Here is a 15,846-nt window from a genome sequence, read left to right as displayed (position 1 = left end):
TGAACTAGGAAGCTTCTCTGCCAGCTCCTGTGGCCAGCCAGCACAGTGGGACAAGCCAGCCAGCCCTGGCACCATTCCCAGACTCCCTGCAGCCCCCAGCCCCTGTGCTCCTGAGCCCAGTGTGAGCAAACCAGATCTGGTTACATCTCTGTGGCTTCCCCAAGCAGCTTTTGCTCCAATTACACTTCTTAAATATGGATAGGCAGAAGCAGGGAAAGAGGAAAAGGGGGTTCTTCTGACCTGACAGCTCCTCCATCCACTCCTACACAGTCCACGAGGACCCCAGCTATATTTCTCCAGGGCTCCAGTTTCACTCCACACCCAGACCACTCAACACCAGTTAAACACACCCACTTTCCAGCCCTGGCCCTTCTGGGGAGCTGCATCTCCAAAAGCCACTCAGCAGCTGATGCAGAGCCCATCCTGCTCCTCCTTCAGCCGTGCTTCCAGCAGCTCATCCCTCCGCCAGGACAGCACGGGAGATGCTCCCCAGTACCCAACCTCCCAGTGTTTGGGGGAAGCAATTAAAACAGGTTGAAGCCACAGCGAGAGCAGCCACCCCATCTCTACAAGTGAAACCTTGACTGGTTTAAGGCTCCCTTTCCCTCTGTTCCTTTCCCAGGCTGGCTGATTCCTGGAGAGCAGAACTCCAGCAACACAGAGGATGCACAAGTGGAGTCTTAGACTGGAGGTGTGACATTAAGCAGTGACAGCACCAGAACAGTCTAGAAAAGCTGCCAGATGGGCCAAAGGAGGAGCTGGAGCCTGAGCAGCTCATCAGAATCAGAGCCTGGAGCAGGAGGCACTGCTGCCTGCTCATCCCAGGATGTCCTGTGGCAAAGGGCTCATGTCACTGCAGGAGCCCTGGTAACCCAGTTTCCATCTGTTGTCATCAGAGTCCTCTCCCCACAAGGGACAAATACCTGCTGAGAGCCCCAAAACTGGGTGAGAGGAAGCTTCCCAATCCCCCAAGAACATCTGTGTCCTCAGGTCAGGTGGAAGAGGCTTTCTCATGAGCCTTCTCTTAGTGCAGCTGGGGAGGGACCAGCTTCTCCAAGGCACCTGGGAAGGCACCTGAAAGCACCATGGGGACTTCAAAGGGCTTTGGAGCAGGAATTTTCCAAACTGCTGAAAACTGGCCACTGATGTCACACATCAGCTCCCTGACACATCTTTCAGCCAATACTGAAGAATTTTGATAATCACTATTTTTTTTTTAATTCTGAGCACTAATTTTTGGTGTTTAGGAAATAAACTTCTTCCACCCTATTTTAAATACACCCACAGTGACTGAGACCCTGTTTTGCACTGCTGGTTAACCCAGTGTACCAGAGAACCATCAAATGTTTTGGGATAGCTATAAAAATAAAACTGGAATACATTATTTCACAGGATGTTCAAAACCAATTATCAACATGTGCATGCAAAGAAACATGTTAAAGGCAAGTATGAACTGATTTAAGAAACAAATGCAGAAGAGACATCAAACCAAATCCAGAGGAGGCCACGGAGATGCCCCAAGGGCTGGAGCCCCTCTGTTCTGGAGCCAGGCTGGGAGAGCTGGGGGTGCTCACCTGGACAAGAGAAGGCTCCAGGGAGAGCTCAGAGCCCCTTGCAGGGCCTAAAGGGGCTCCAGGAGAGCTGCAGAGGGACTTTGGAGTGACAGAACAAGGGGGAATGGCTTCCCAGTGCCAGAGGGCAGGGATGGATGGGATATTGGGAAGGAATTCTTCCCTGTGAAGGGACATGAGTGGGCTTGGCAGTGCTGAGGTAACAGTTGGACTCGATCTTGGAGGACTTTTCCAACCTAAGTTATTCCATCCAGAATTCACCAAAGCATTTCATCTTGAGTCTAAATGTGCCCATGCTCTGTGCAAACAGGAGCCCACAGCAGCACAACACTGCAGGTCCTCCCTGGTGCCCAGAGCCCTGGAGAAGCATGGCTGGAGGCTCCTGGAGCCGACTCCTGGGAACAGCACAGCCCTGGGAGCGAGGCACACTTGCTGGCAGAGCTGTGAAGCCCTCTGGGAAGTGCTACATCTCAACACAGCTGTAATAAAGTGCAGAGTGTGCAAGAGGTTCAATAATTTCAGCCTAAGCAGGCACTTTGCAGTAATTGCCAGCTCTATTGCATTACACACACATTTCCGTGCCGGTACCTACCACGAGCCAGCCACATCAATTTACTGATTTACCCGATGTATCACTTAGCACAACTACTCTAATTCCAGCAGCAAACCCAGATGTGCTGCCCAAATTAAGGTAAAATACCCTCATTCTCGAATTAAATTAAAATACCCTCTCTCTTGGAAGTAACAGAATCATGCAGGGAGAGCCTTGCACCACAAGGATGGGGAAGGGTTTGGAGCAGAAGCTGTAGGAGGAGAGGCTGAGGGAACTTGGTTTGTTCAGCTGGAGAAGAGGAGATGAAGCAGAGAGCTCACCGGGGCTGCAGCTTCATCCTGAGGGGCAGCTCTGATCTCTGCTCTCTGTGACAGGGAACGACTGGAGCTGGGCCAGGGGAGGGTCAGGCTGGATATTAGGAAAAGACTCTTCCCCCAGAGGGTGCTGGGCACTGCCCAGGCTCCCCAGGGAATGGGCACGGCCCCAAGGCTGCCAGAGCTCCAGGAGCGTTTGGACAGCGCTGCCAGGGATGCCCAGGGTGGGGTTGTTGGGGTGTCTGTGCAGGGCCAGGGGTTGGACTCGTGATCCTCGTGGGTCCTTCCTATGATTCTACAAAAATTCACCTTCCCGGAGAAGCACCCAGGGAGCAGAGGTGGAACCACCAGCAAATCCAGTGGGGCAGCACAGAGGCAGCACCAGCCCCCAGCACAGAGACACCGGTGCTGATCCACCTGCAGCAGCTGATGAGCATCTGTCCCTGCCTGGAGCAGCGTGGGATGTGCATGCTCCTGAAATCCAATTCCCTTTTTAACCCCCCGGATCGATGGAAATTGCCAGGTTATTTCATCCCACTTCAAAAGGTTCTCCCCACTCGCAGCCCTGTGCAGTTAAATCACGGGCACACAGGGATAATTACCTCCCAAAGCAGGGCTGTCCCGGGTGCTGCTCCCTGATGGCTGTACAAAAACATGGCTCAGGCTTGCAGGGAAGAGATAAGGGCAGGGAAAAGCAGCCAGCAGCACAGGCAGCTGCAGGAGCCACACAGGCTTCTAGATACTTGCTAAGTGAAAAAAAAGAGAGAGAAAATTTGTTGATACCTCCTAAAAATAATTTGTTGAGTTCAAAAGGACTGAAGAAAGTATACAACATCAACAGTGAGGTGATGGGAAGAAACACAGCCGAAGGAGAAACAAAGACAGGATAATCTGAGGACATTTGGAGCTGGCAGGGCTGTCTCATGGGCAACGGGTGCTGCCTCTGCGGAACCATTCCCAAAAGTGGCCACATTGGCTCTGCCCCCCCACACTGCTTGAGACCCACCCGAAATTCATTTGATCCCCAGGGAACGATCTCAGCCCCAAGGCTGCCAGAGCTCCAGGAACGCTTGGACAACCCTCTCAGGGATGCACAGGGTGGGATTGTTGGGGTGTCTGTGCAGGGCCAGGAGCTGGACTGGATGATCCTCATGGGTCCCATCCAAGTCAAGACATTCTGTAATTCTGTGGTTTAATTCTATGATTCTTTCAAATGAAAAGGGAAAAAAACCCCAGATCCTGCCCACATGGGACAAACTGGGACATGTATAATCCCCACACACTCAAGCAGCCTGGGAACAGACCCAGCTCACTGCACACCAGTTGTTCTTTTTCCCTGAAAAGCCAGCCCTGGCAAAACCCGAAGCAAAAATTGGAAAACTCATTAACATGATCAAAGATTTCAGAAAATGGAAAGGAGAATAATTCATGCAATTAGAGCCCAGCAAACTTCATCAGTCTTCAGAAAAAAAAAATGATAATCAATAAGGAGCAAGCAGTCTCCAGCCTGGGAGAGCCAAGGGACCGGATCGATGCAGCTGCCGGCATCCCACAGACAGCAGAGCTCCGAGGAGGAGCAGCCCTCCCACAGCTGCTCCCAACAACGGCGTCCCCCAGCACCCCTGTCAGACCCAGGGGGGCTCTTACAAGGGTTTCCTTAGCAGGCACACAACCCCCAAGGCGTCCCAAAAGGGGCCAGGCTCGCAGTGGTGTGGTCGGAGAACGAGGAGGCAGACAAGGGACAGAGGGGTTGTGCCCAGCTGCCAGCCCGTGGGCAAAGCCATCCCGGGCACACCATTTTCACCGTGTGTTGCACCCGCTCCTCCCGGTCCTGTACACACCAGGGTGTACACAAGCGTGGTGGCTGCTCAGGGAGCCCCTGCTGCTCCCTTCACCCCAGCCTTGTGCCCCAGCTTTCTGAACTACCTGTGACTGCTGGGCACTGCCCACAGCTGCTGTGTCCCCTCCTGGGGCTCACCAGGGCAGGGAGGTGGCACCAGTGGCCACTGGCTGAAGAGGGATCAAAATCAGATTAACAGCCAGGCATAGGAGATCACCTCATACACAACCAAATGAGCAGGATGAGCATCTGACCAGCTCCCTCTTAGCAGCTGGCATGGCCTGCTTGGAAGGGAATTATGGATAAATCACAGAATCATGGAATCACAGAATGGTTTGGGTTGAAAGGGACCTTAAAGCCCATCCCATCCCACTCCTGCCATGGGCAGGGACACCTTCCACTGTCCCAGGCTGCTCCAAGCCCCAATGTCCAGCCTGGCCTTGGACACTTCCAGGGATCCAGGGGCAGCCACAGCTGCTCTGGGCACCCTGTGCCAGGGCCTGCCCACCCTCCCAGGGAAGGATCTCTTCCTAAGATGCAAGAGCCTCTCTGGGAAATTACTCATCCATGGCCTTGAGCTTCCCTCTGATTTGGGTGAAGTTCTTCCACTGATCCCATGGACATGGAGGCACCGTCCTGAGCACCTCCCCTTCCCAGGGTTTCACGACTCAAGCTCACCTGGACTTTTGTGACCTAGCAGCAGACCCAGCCTGGCAGCTGTGGTTTGTGTGGTGGAGAGGCTGTGCCAGGAGGAGACAGTGCTCAGACCCCACGGGAATTTGAATCCTCCCTACTCCCCGAACAAGTCCCACATCCCTCAGGAAGCACAGGCCCAGAGGGGCACAGACATCCTCAACAAGCCCAGGATCCCACACCAGGCACCATTTCTACTTCCAACTGTTTTCTTTTCACCTCTCAACCAATAATTATCCCATTTCTGCATAAAACAGAATCTATTAAGATCTTACTTCTTTACCAAACAATAGATTAACGTAATCCTCTTACACCACCAAGCCGGCTCCGCCTGTTGCAGTCAATGATTGCAAACTTTCAAGCCTGGAGTCAAATTTTAACTTTTCCTGTCAAAACTCTGAACAGCACAATCACCAGCTAGACAGGGATGTTGGATTTACTCAGAATAAGGCTTTCCATTTAAATTAAGGCCAAAGATTTCCCCCAGGTTACAGCAATTTAATTAAAACAAAGTCAAAACAAACCTCTAAAACTTCTGAAATGCTAGTTGTGTAAAATTAAAACCTCCAGGACTGCCAGAGTACAGAGCCCAAATAGCACCCAAGGGAAAACAAATACTTCGACTTATTTCAGGAAAATAAGACTGACAAAGCAGATCACATCCAATCCTTCACAATATAGGCAAAATGTTTAAAGCCCCATTGGGCAGGACAAAGACAATTACCCAGATGGTCAGAGCCACCAAAATGAGAAGCTGCATAGTGAGACTCCTCACCTGAGAGGAGCTCTGCTGCCGTACAGCTCCAAGGCACTGCTGTCCCTGCTCACATGCCCACATGCAGGCAGCAGGGACAGAGCTCCAGTCAGCGAGCTGCTCAGGGCACTCACAGCAGCTCCTGAGCTCTGCCACCTCAGGGACACCCACAGGCCCTGGAAGTTGGTGGGATTAGCTGTGCATGGGGCAGCCACACACCGGGGTCCCAGGAAGCCCCCCATTCTCCAGTGTGAGCCCTGAGGAACCCGACTGCTTCCAGGACTCTGCCCCACATGCTCACGTCATGCTCACGCCAGGAACACATGGTTCAAACCCGACACCACAGCCCTGTGTGGTGAGACCAGGGTGAGAAAGGAGGCAGAGGAGGAGGGAGACCCTGGCATCCTGCACTATCTGCAGCATCAGCCCTTCCCACCTCTATTCCTACCTTTACCCCGCTGCTGCCTTCAAAGGGCGCTGCCGTGCTGACAGAGGGAAGAGGAACACCAGGGAGGTGTCTGTGCAGGCTGATGGGAACTGGTTGGTGTCCCACTGTGAAACTCACACCAGCACAAGCAGAAAGGAGCAGAAATGAGTCAGCTCAGCTGATCTGCTCTGAACCAAAACACAACCGAGTCCAACCACACTTCCTCAGCACCAGAGTGAGCTGACTCATCCCACGGCCACGCAAGCACTGCACCCGACACAGGGGCAGGGGAGGAGGGGGCTCCTTCCAGGGCTGCGGGGTTTGGACCTTGCCCCAGCACCCACCAGGAGATGAGCAATGTGAAGTTGTGCCCTGAGGAGCGAGACAACACTCCAGCCCTGGCAAAGCATCCTAGGATCCTGCCAGAGCCTGGACCACACCAGGAAAGGCCCCATAACTACTGCACATCCAGCACATGCAAACCCCAGCACCTAAGTGCTGGCTGGCCAGAGGGTTTAGTCAAGGGAGTTTCTGCCAAACAGTCAGGGTCAAGGATCCACTGGGTTCCCTCCATAATTCAGTGCCCTTCCCTAAAGAGATGGGACAACAGCTGTAAGGCAACACCTTTTACATACACCCCCCTGGGGTCTGTCAGGCTGTGCCAGGACACAGGGGAAGCAGAGCACACCTTGCCTGCAGTGTGGAGGAAGGAGGCCCAGCATGGCAGCCACGTTCCACAGCAGAAAACCCCCCAAACTGCCAACCTCATGAGGTCAATGTGGTGAGAAGAATAACTCACAGCACATGCTCTGCACAGACACTGCTAGGCACTTTCCTCACTGACAGGAGGGAAACACCTTCTGCTCAAAAGAGAAAGGGAATCAGAAATTGAAACTTCTACATCAGTTACCAGCTGCCATGGGAGAGGAGATGGTGGAGCACAAGGCACTGAGGTCAGTGCTTCTCCCTGTCAAATACCTAAATGCAGCATCAGAAGTGTGTGACAGAACAGGCTCCTTCCTACACCTGCTCTCATCAGTGTACGAACACACAGGCTGCCTTCAGCTAAAATGCCAAGGAATTCATCCCTTTGTCACCCCAAATGAGAAAAAAAGCTTGAAGTACCCCAAAGATTTGTTCATCACCTTTGTTCATCATTCCTGTGAACCTCAGCTCAGCCCAACAGGCACCTATGCACAAGCAGAGACACCACCACACCTGAGCCCATCTCTCAGCGCACAGGCGGGACCAGCACCACGGTACCTGTGGGGTTGAGCAGCCTCACTGTCCCATGCAGCAGCTGGCAGCAGCCAGGACATCTCTGCCAGCACCTCAGGCAGCTCTGGGAGCTGTGCTGTGGCCCCCCAAACGCTGGAGAGCCCCATCCGACGTGTCTGCCTCCCCCCGGGCAGCACGGCCGGGTCTCTCACTGCCCAAGGCTTGCAGAAGACACAGGTGGGACTCACGGGGAGCATCATGACAGCGACACCAACCTGCACTTCCCACTTCCTCCCTGGGTGCCAGCCCCCCAAGCTCAGCCATGGCAGATGAACTAACTGGGGCAGAGAGCCGTCCTTCGGCCACGGGCTCACGGCCGGGCTGCCGGGGGCAGGCAGAGCTCAGTGGTGCAGCTCGGCATTGTGCAATCCCCACATGACAAAAATCGGGACATGTCCCCTCCCACAGGCCAGCAGGCAAAACTCAAGGTGCTGCTTTCCCTCCCAGGTGGGGCTCAGGAAAGTCTCTTGAGCCACTTCCAGGGCTGGAGCCCCTCTGCTCTGGAGCCAGGCTGGGAGAGCTGGGGGTGCTCACCTGGACAAGAGAAGGCTCCAGGGACACCTCAGAGCCCCTTGCAGGGCCTAAAGGGGCTCCAGGAGAGCTGCAGAGGGACTGGGGACAAGGCATGGAGGGACAGGACACAGGGAATGGCTTCCCAGTGCCAGAGGGCAGGGCTGGATGGGATATTGGGAAGGAATTGTTCCCTGGGAGGGTGGGCAGGCCCTGGCACAGGGTGCCCAGAGCAGCTGTGGCTGCCCCTGGATCCCTGGCAGTGTCCAAGGCCAGGCTGGACATTGGGGCTTGGAGCAGCCTGGGACAGTGGAAGGTGTCCCTGCCATGGCAGGAGTGGGATGGGATGGGATGGGATGGGATGGGATGGGATGGGATGGGATGGGATGGGATGGGATGGGATGGGATGGGATGGGCTTTAAGGTTCCCTCCCACCCAAACCATCCTGGGATTCTACTTTACTGCATGGTCATCCCAGGTGCCAACGGCTCCTACCTGGTGCCAGGCTGGTTTGGGGGCACAGAAGAGGTTTCCCCAGCTGTAACACCTCAACAGAAAAAGGAGAAAAACAAGAAAAAGGAAGGAAAAAGATAAGATTGCATCTTAGTCCATGTTGTCCAGTGCTGGATGTCTCTGCTTTGGTCCCCCCAGCTCAGGCAGCAGCTCTCTGCACAGTCTCATCCTCTGTCAGACCCTGAAATCCACCTCAGCCTTCACTCCAGTGGAAGGAGCCAGCACCTTTGTGAGCTCCCAGTCTGCATCCACAAGTGTCAGCTGGGGTCTGGGGCATGCAGGGAAAACTCCTCACTCCCAAAGGCCCCAAAAGAAATTCTGGAAAAAGAAGTCACAATCTCACCAAAATCAGGAGCCCTTATCATTCCCTTCAGAGTTGTTCCAAATCACCTGGATCTGCCCACGGCAGCCCTTTGGCAACACATAAAAAGCAAAAGCTGAACACAGGCAGACACATTTCGAAGGCAGAAGCTGATGGGTTTCCCTGGTGCAGCCTCACATGGCTCATCTCCATGCATCCCACCACAGCTCTGCCTTCATCTCGGGGCCATCCCTACAGGAAGCAGCAGCTTTGGGATGTTCAGCAAACCCCTGGGGCTCCTTCACATCAGCTGCTGCAGAGCATGGACAGAGCAGGGCCACAGAGTGAGGGTAACCAGCACCCATGTGCTGTCCTGCAGCACTCAGGCTGCCAAACACAGTCTGGGACTTCCTCACTCTAATATCCTCAGGCTCTGCCCAGCTGGGCCATGGCTCCAACTCGGCTGTGTCTTTCCAGCCACTCATTTTCCAACAAAGCTTAGCCTTCCCTCCTTCTGCAGTGGAACCCAGGCCCCCCTCTGCTGTGGGGGCCACTGCAGCACTGGGCACTGCAGTGGAACGTGGCAATCCATGCCCTCAGCCTCTTTGTTTGCCAGACATTTGGCCACAAGTGGGTGGGAGCTAGAGAGGTCAGGGGATGATTTTCTGCTTGGTGCTCGCGGCAGGGCTGGGAAAGGTGTCCCTGCCTGCCTGGACAGGTGTCAGGATGCTGCTCAGAGCCCACGGGGTGACCACACAGGAATGCTGCTCGGCAGGACCGACCTCCCCAACCCCACACCAGCAGCTTAAAGCAGGAATAATGCACCAGGGAAGCAGCTCTTGTCCTGCAGGAGGGACAGGCACCAGGACAACGTGACCACGTCCTCCCTGGTGCAAACAGCTTGGCATCTCTCGTGCCACCCCCAGGGGTGCAGAGCAGGCAGGGCACATATGCATTATAGACAAATCCCCACACACATCCAGGAGAACGTGTTTTAAAAGGTCGCTCTGCATCTCAGGCACGGAGCAGAGAACTGCAAACAAGCAGTGAAGGTGGCAAGTACCAGAGGACATCAGACAGGCCACACTGTCACTGCTGGCAGGCCGGTGGTGTCCCAGCCAGGCGGAGATGGGAGCTGCCAGCAGAGCAGCCAGACCCACGAACACTCATGGATGAACGCGCTTGGAACAGCACGAGCAGCCCCACGGGGCTCAGGAATTAGATGAAGCGATAATAGGGCAGCTCTGGCACTTGGAGCAGCTTTTCTGCTACAGACACTCAGCCCAGAGCACGGGAATGGCGGTGTCTGAGCCAGGTGTCACCCGTGGGGCACATGTGCCACACGGGGTGCCACTGCCTGGGAGGTCAGTCACGGCTGAAATCCGTCTGAATCGCCTCGAGACGCAGGCAGTGAGTCCAACCCCGGAGCAGGATAAGGGCCAGGACTCCTCTGGCCCCGGATTACGTCCTGGCATCCCAAGAACCCAGCCATGGGAACACAGAGAGGTGCTCAGAGCTAAGGTTTTTTCAAGGCACCAAGATGCAAATAGATGTAGATAACATGAAAATGAAAAATAAATAAATAAAGATGCAAAGCATCTTTTTCATCCACAGAAAAGCCTCATGCAGAACTACACCCTACAAGAGCCAAGATGTGCAAGCCAAGCTTAATAACCCTCCCTCCAGCCTCACAGCTCTGGTGACCAGGGACATCCAGGCTCCCCAGGGAATGGGCACGGCCCCGAGGCTGCCAGAGCTCCAGGAGCGTTTGGACAGCACTGCCAGGGATGCCCAGGGTGGGGTTGTTGGGGTGTCTGTGCAGGGCCAGGAGCTGGACTCAATGATCCTCGTGTGTTCTTTCCCACTCAGGACATTCCATGATTCTATGATAAGTCTGAAGATGGCTCAGCCATCCTCAGGCCCCTTTTCTTTGGGAAGCTGCATCCCCTGCTGAATTCTGCCTGATTTGCAGATGTGTCTTTGTTACCTGCCCATTATTTGCAGAGGAACACACCAGATTAAGGTGCCTCCCAGGCACCAGCTTTGAGTCTTTGATTTACTCTTTCATGGGTCACTGTCTCTGTAAATGTCTATCAAAGGCAGTTGCCAGCACACTCAACAGCTGCACCCGTGGCTGAGCACAAAAAATGAAGACTTTCCTCCCAAATTACTCCTGCCTCACAGAGAGCCTGAGAGGTCAGAAAGGAGGGGACAGGAAGGAAGAAAAGGTCAGTGCATGCAGCAAACGCAACATGAAAGTCAAATGAGCACAAGCAGGATGGGACAGTGTGAGCTGGACCAGCACAGCCCTCTCTCTCCCCTGCCCAGGAGCAGGGCAGGCAGCACCAGGCTCAGCAAAATGCCACCTGATTTCCAAAAGGCATTCTATAGAAAGAGCTACCAAAAATGACAGTCAGCAACCCCGAAACTCTTAAGAAATTGGGGCAAGCAAGGATTTTTGAGGATGGAAAGAAAAAAAATCACAAGCAGAAGCAACCTGCTGGAACAGGGTTTTTGGTAGCAGCCTACAACAGCACATCCCAAATCCCACGCAGTTTATCTCACGTTGCTCCAGCTGATGTGACCCAAGTACACACAGCACAGAGAGGATCCTGCTTCCCTGGCACACAATGGATATGGCATTACAGCAAAGGACAGGGAGAAAGCAGAGGAGCAACGAGGCCCTTTGCCACCCCAGCTCCCTTCCAAAGGCTCTGACTGCACCAGCTCCAGCTGCTCCGAAGGGGAAAGCCTCTCGGGTAACATTAGGGCTGTACAAGAGCTCCACAGTAAAGGCAGGGAGCCTGACTGTTCTCCCTTAGCAGCTGGCTGGACTAAAGATTTCATGCAATGGGTCCCTTTGGAAAAAATTACACAGGCTATTAAGAAAGATGCGCCTCTCATCTGATGAAATCCAGCAAACACTGCAGCTATCTGGGCACCCGGGCGGCTCTTTGGAGCAAAGGAAAAGCTGCAGTTGCTCTCGTGAGCCCTTTCTGGATGCAGGAACCAATGGGCAAAGCAGCAGCTCCATTAGCAGTAAAGCAAATGTGCAGAGACAGCCGTGCTGTGCCTGTGCAGAGCGAGGTGGACCTTGATTCCGAGGGAAGAAGCAAAGGAACGCTCGGCAGCCATCGTTCGCTGGTTCCCACTGGAATCCAGCAGCTCCTGGGGCTGCAGGAACAGGACAAACAGCCCCAAGCCAGGGGCAGCAGGGACCTCACAAGGTCTTCCTTCCCAGAGGAAAGTGAGTGACACGGCCATCTCCCTCGAGACCGGGGCACTTTGGGAACCCAAAGCACCTGCTGGTGCTTGTCCTGACAGGCAGGCAGGAATTAACCCCAGCTCCCTCACCCAGAGCTGAACGGGACCAGAGGAGCGCAGGCTGCCACAGCATCAGGAACATCAGATGCTAAAGAACCTCACGGCTTTGGGGAGATAACCCAGTTTAGTGCAGCATTATTGAGGGTGTAGCCAGCGCCACTTCCTAAGCAGCACAGACTACATTAAACTGGACTCTGCCATCCCTTCAGTGTTCAGCACCTTCACAATGGAGCCTGAGCAGTAAAACATTGGACTTGTCCAGAGGAAGCAGATGCAGGGGAAGAGTTCACATGGCAGAGCTCCCACTGGCGTTCACAGAGCCCTTCTGCAGAGCAAACCCATCCACCCAGCACAAGGCACCTGCAGGTAATTGTCCCAGGGAACCCGAGCTGACACCCTGGGCTCGCTCACAGATGCAGGGAGCATTTCCAGGTCCTGAGTGTGAGTTTCCAGGTCCAGCCACCCACACACCTCACACTCGTTCCTGCTCTCTGGGCGTACAGCTGCCAATTCCCACTCCTTTCCAAGGGAACCTGTTGGCTTGGATGCCGTGCCAGGCTCCACTGCAGAGATGCAGTGTGTGGGGTGCGCAGGAGGGTTACACTCATGGGTAACGCTCCTCTGCAGCAGATCTCCAGTGCAGTCTGCTTCCCATGTGCTGCACACACCTGGAAACAGGTGCTTGAAGCAACTGCCCCCACTACCTTCACTGCTGTGGTGCTTTGCTGCTTGGAAAGGCCATTCCACAGCCCCAGCCTGGCTCTGGGAACATCCCATGCAGCCAAGCACGACCCTGTGGTGTGGTTCCCCATGCTGCAGGGCTGGGCTCAGTTCCATAAACACAGCCCATCCTTCACTCATTCCCCACACTGTCCTCATCCTCCAGATCCTCCCAGCTTTCCACAGCAGGGTAAAGCTGAGCCACTCCCATCCTCTCCCAACCCTTCCTCACTCCCTTCAGATCCCTCGTGGTTCAGGAGCTTGTGTAAAAGCTCCTGCAGGACCCAGCTGAGGGTGGACTCACAGAAGGAAGTAACAGCTAAAATTCAGTTGCTCTGATCCAAGCAAGGATGCCCACAGATTTCCAAACTCCAGTGGGGAGAGAAGTTGGAAGAATTGGAACACAGATGCCTGCAGACTGCCTGGGATGACGACTCGGTGTGAAATGCCAACTCCTGCCATCGGTGCGGGAGGCATGGGCAGGCTGGGGGGCACTGCCCTGGGCTGGCCCTTCGGGGTGACAGCAGCTCCTTATCTATGTCCCCCAGCTCATGAGGGCTGGCTGCAGGCAGAGCACTCCTCACCTCTGTGTGTTTGTGCTACACGCACCAGCATGGATCCAGCAGAGAAACTCCTCCCCAAAGCCACGGTGCTGCCCACGCACCCCATGACAGCAACCGGGTTTGGGGAGAGCCTCAGCACCCAGCGACTGCAGCCCCAGGAGCAGCCCCAGCAGCTGCACACCCCTGTTTATCAGCCACACGTGTCAGCTTTGAACACTGGTGCTTTTGGCAGCTCCCTGTGGCCAAGGAGAGAGTGCAAACACATCCCACTGCTCAGCTGGTGAACAGCTATTTGCAGGTTATTAATAAATCATTTACTGTTTATTGCAATCATTCTGCCAAAACACAAACAAAGAGCATTGCAGTCACTACCAGCAAAGCTGCCTGTTCACACGGGTCAGGGAAACAGACGTTTTGAGTATTGCCTTCTGAAAAGGCGGTGTACAGAACCTTGGGTGGCCCAGGCTCCTCCAGCTGTGACAGCTGTGCCTGCACGGTGGTGTCCAGGACAAACTCTGCCTCCTGCCAAAGCCCTGTGCAGAGGAACAGACAGCAGCAAAACCACCCCATGCAGAAGCTCTCCTGAGGAGCTCGTCTTCTCTCCAGTCACTTTTTGCCAGGGCTGCAGGGAACCCAGCAGGGCTGTGGGTCTCTCCCCCACCTTCCCACCACTGCAGCGAAGGACCAAGCCCCCGAGTCATCCCCAGCACTGCAGATGAGTCCAAGGGCTGCTGACAGCATCTTCACCCTGCTTCCTCCCAAAACACCATGGGAAAAGCATAGGAAGGAAAGAAACTGTCAACCTGCCCTTACTTCGCTGATAAACAGGGAAGCTGCTTTCATCAGCACATCAAGAGCCTGTGGAGATCAAGGAAATATATTCCTCCATACACTCTCCGGGGCATGGAGCTATTTGCAACCTGAAAAGCAGCTGCTGTCACTGCACATCTGAGGAATGATCCTGAGCACAACAACGTGGCTTTAAAGGAACAACTGCTACCCACGCTGCAGCTTGTTGCATGCTCCCTCCAAAGTGGCTCTGGATAGACTGGAAAGGGATGTGCAGGCATGGCTGCAGGGAGCACCAGCACCATCCCAGCCACAGAGACAGGGCACACAGATCCCCCAAACCCCAGCACTGCCACCAGATCTCTGCGGATCTGCTGCTGGCAGCCCCTCTCCAGGGGACTCCCAAGATCCCTGTGGCCAAGGCGCTCTGTGAAAGCCCCGGCCAAGGTGGAGGTGCCCACCCCAAACTCGGAGGCTGAGACAGGGCCTTGGGGACATCAGGCACAGGGACCTCCAGGGAGGAGGAACAGCAACACGAGCTGAAATTGTGCCATCGAAGACCAGAATTAGGTTTTCTGCTTAAACAGAGTGAAAACAAATAAAAGGACCAGAGCAAGACACAGCTACATCATGATGTGCTCCCCAATAGGCACCTGCACAGAGGATGTGCCCAGGGGACACCTGGGGACAGACCAGCACCTGTCCCCAAGCCAGGAGCCCTGAGCGGGTTGGCCTACAGTGCTAGGAGCAGATGTTACCCTCCCTCCCCATACTCTCTGAATAATTAATCCTAATAATTTAGTCAAGCCTTTAACTAAGCCAGATCAGCAAATGTAGTAAGGAATTTCTAGGTCAGAACTACAAGAGCTGGGGATGGAAAAAAAAGGAAAAAGAGCCTTAATGCTCTGCCTCCTGCTCATTCCCAAGGGATTATTAGCACCCTGCTCTGCCTTTCCCTACCACAGCTGGCACCTTCATAGCAAGAGCTTAGATGGGAGTCGCACCTTGTCATCTTGACATCTCTGACACCTCAGCTGCCTCTGACACCACCTAAGAGCACATTTCTGTGCAGAGCATCTCTCTCCATCTCGTACAGCCCATTCCCAGCACCGAGAGGAAAGCACCCCATGACAATCATATTTGTTAAGTCCCTCACGCTTCAACGCCTTTGATATTTTAACCACCATCTTCTGCAGAGGCATTTTTCCCTCTCTGCAGAGCTGTAGCCCAGGGATGGAGCTTGCAGCGGAAGCCCCAGGAGCACCAGATTTCATAGCACCAGAAAAACAGCAGCCTCCATGAAGCCTCTCTCAGCCCACCCATGTGGTACCATCCATCACTGTGCCCGGCAGCACAAGGGGCAGGCAGGTGAGCTGGCACAAGGGACAGCAGCAGCTCCCACAGGGCACTGGGGACAGATGCTCCTTCAGCAGGAGCTGTATCCAATGTTCCAAAAGCACGAGGTCTGTCCTCCTCAGGAGACAACCCTCGTGAAAATTAAGAAGTAATTCTACAAAAAGATGGAATTTCCACAAGATAGATACAGGTATTTGGCCACCCAAAAGAGTCTGGTGCTGAGTGAAGAGCACGCAGAGCTGGGCTGGAAGAAGGGCAGCGGGATCAAGACAGAAAGGAGGGTTGAGCTTAGGTGAGGGGTTCCAGCAGTGCATGCCATTCCCACAAGTGCCAGAGCCAT

This window comes from Coloeus monedula (assembly GCF_965178545.1).
Source record: "Coloeus monedula genome assembly, chromosome: 16".
Lineage (NCBI taxonomy): Eukaryota > Metazoa > Chordata > Aves > Passeriformes > Corvidae > Coloeus > Coloeus monedula.
The sequence above is the reverse complement of the archived record's forward strand: the minus strand, read 5'-3'. Positions refer to the sequence as shown.